The sequence below is a fragment of the Natator depressus genome, chromosome 12, assembly GCF_965152275.1.
Source record: "Natator depressus isolate rNatDep1 chromosome 12, rNatDep2.hap1, whole genome shotgun sequence".
NCBI lineage: Eukaryota > Metazoa > Chordata > Testudines > Cheloniidae > Natator > Natator depressus.
This window is the reverse complement of record NC_134245.1, coordinates 157,717-160,462: the sequence shown is the minus strand read 5'-3', so window position 1 is coordinate 160,462 and position 2,746 is coordinate 157,717. Positions and strand designations below refer to the sequence as shown.

The 2,746-nt window shown below is 59.4% G+C and overlaps 1 non-coding gene across 1 annotated transcript; it reads left to right on the top strand.

Annotated features, from left to right (window-relative positions):
* Positions 1-2,394: 2,394 nt before the first annotated feature.
* TRNAF-GAA (transfer RNA phenylalanine (anticodon GAA)) lies at positions 2,395-2,467 on the top strand. Its single transcript has one exon. It is a non-coding gene; the product is annotated as a tRNA-Phe (tRNA).
* The last annotated feature ends 279 nt before the right edge of the window (positions 2,468-2,746 follow it).

The following is a 2,746-nucleotide window of genomic DNA, read 5'->3' as shown; positions in this document are numbered from 1 at the left end:
AGACCCCCCCTCGCCGCTCTGACCCCAGGGGCCAGAGACCACCCGGCAGGGCTGGTGAGTGCGGCCAGGGAAGGGGGCAGGGTGTGAAGGTGTGTGGGGGGTGCTGGGCTGTGAGGGTGTGGAGGGCAGTGGGGAGGTTTGTGTGTTTTGGGGGGCTAGGCAGTGGGGGCCTGTTGGGGGGTGCTGGGCAGTGGGGGAGAGCTGTGTGTGTCAGGGCACTGGGCAGTGGGGTCTGCGTGGGACATTGTGTAGTTTTGGTGATGGGGCTGTGGGGAAGGGCACTGGGAAGGAGGAGAATGTGTGTGTATTGGGAAACGAGCAAGTCGGGGGTTCTGTGTGGGGTGCTGGGCAGCTGTGGTGGGGCCGTGGGCAGGGGGGCGCTGGGCGGGGTGTGTGTGTGTGCAGCACTGTGCGTTTGTGGTGGAAGGGTTGTAGGGGGGCGCTGGGCAGGGGAGCTGTGTGGCGCAGCGTGGGCCCACCCCCAGCAGGAAGGGGCACGCTGGTAGCACAGGGCCCGGCAGACCAGTGTGCCCTGGCTCCGGTCGGGGCTGTGCACCTGTGTCTGTCCCTTCCCCCCCCGACCCGGTCGCCCAATGTGTCCTGATATTTCACTCATGTGAGCTGGTCACCCTAAGAGCGCTTGCTGCACGTCTGCCGGGAGAGCTCAGGAGCGAAAGCTGGGGCTGCCGAGAGCTGGGTGCCCCCGTCCTGTGGAGAGGCTGGATGGACGTGGCTGGGGGAGGCCAGAGGGATCCTCGCTGTACAGCTACCAGGACAGTCAGATGGACCTTTCCCCTCTCTCTTCAGGGGGCAGAATGCATCCCTCTTCTCCAGCCAGCTGGGCTGCCGCCTTCCCCTCTGCCATGCGTTCATCAGGGAAACCAACGACTTCTGCATGACGACCAGTGCTTGGGGCATAGATACCAGATGTGGCAGCTGGATCCCACCCCGGGCCAGGATGTGTGTGTTAAAAGGCCCCATCGTTGCAGTGGGCAGCATGCCAAGGGTATGAGTTGGCTCAGTCTGGTTACCTAATGGATCCGGCCACGGCACCTCCCCATCCCAGGGCAGTCCCATCAGAGAGCCTGAGAACCAGGATTCCTGGCGTGACATTCCCCTCCTGCAAGGACAGGGGGTGGGGCAGGGGGTAGTTGGGGCGCGGCCAGGGGCAGAGGGGGGTCGAGCACCCACCGGTGCCAGCAGAAGTCGGCGCCTATGCCATCTTCAGGTGGTTGGAACCATCAGCCTTTCAGCTACCAGCCAAAGTTGATAACCACAGACTCAGGTAACTGCCCACTTCCCAGGTTTGTTTCGGCAGCAGCTACAGGGGTGCAACTGGCAAGGGCAGGGGGGATGCACTGCTGGGGTTGTGAGTCCAGGCCTCGCCCACAGCATCAGCGTTCATGAGCCATGTCACTCCCCGCACTGACTTTCTCTCATTCACCTAGAAAGTGCCATACGAGGGTGATGGCAGTAAATTCTCAACGCAGAACTGCGGAGGTTGGCCCCTAGATTGGGATCAGGATGGGTCTGAAAAGAAAAAGCTCCAAGAGTATAAAAACAGCCAGTCTCCAGGGGCAGGTGTGGTACAACTCCTTCACAGGGAGCCATTGGTGGGAGGGGGTTTCCCTTCCCCTGTCAAATGTCCTGAGAGGTATTTTAAGATGAAGACAACACCCTGGTTAGCAGTTGACTGGCACGTCCTGGGTTAAAGAAAGAAAGGGCCCTAGGGTTCACAGTCTGAAGTGTTTGTGTCACCAGCCCTGTCACTGTCTGACCCCGCTTCAGGTGGGAGCAGGTTTGTACGTTGCTGTGGGGAACACAGACCCATGGAGAGCAGTGGCAGCTGTTTCCATGGCAGAGAGCCTGGCCCTTAGGCGACGGGAAATGCAGCCTGGAGCCGAGGGGGAGGCGGCAGCTGCTGTTCCCACTCCTCGGGGACAGGCCTGTCAGCCAACAGCTAAGGGTGTTGGGTTCCTCCGGTGGGAGTGTGGAGCAGCCGTTCGTTTTCCTGTTCACACTCGTCTGCGGTATGAAAATCGGGGAGGAGAGACAGAAGCCCCACTTCCCTCCCTAAATGACGTCCAGTAGGGGAAGCCAGGACAACAGGGTGGGGTGGCAAGTGGTGGCCAGACTCTCACCACCAGGGTCTAGTCTAGCTCAGGCTCCAGCTCAACTTCCTCCATGGGCGACTGGCCCCCAGTCTGCTTCGGCCACCAGGTCAACCCGGGAACTCAGGCAGGAATGGGGAGAGGAAGCAAGTCAAGCTGAGCAAGGCAGGCAAAAGCAAGCCTTGCCTTCATGGGCCGCTCACAACAACGTCCTTTTTGTGTGCCAAGGCTGACAAAACACCCCTGACAGAGCAGCAGCAGGCCAAAGGAGCACTATGCAGCTGCCGAAGTAGCTCAGTTGGGAGAGCGTTAGACTGAAGATCTAAAGGTCCCTGGTTCAATCCTGGGCTTTGGCAGGTCCTTTCATCCCTCTTTGGTGCAGAGGTGGCTTGTTTTCTGGAGCACAGCAGCACCTTTCCCTGATACAGTGTCCAGTCCAAAATATCAGCCCCCCGGTGCAAAAACGCTATCTTAGGATGTAAACAGGAGGCTTCCAGCACTGGGACACCTGACAGACAGCTCAATGCGGGGTGTAACAGCTGCTGACACTGAGGGTCCTGGGCTAAATCCACTTGCAGGTGGAAGCGTTTCGATTTATTTTATTGACAATAAGGAAGGCGACAATTTAATCACAG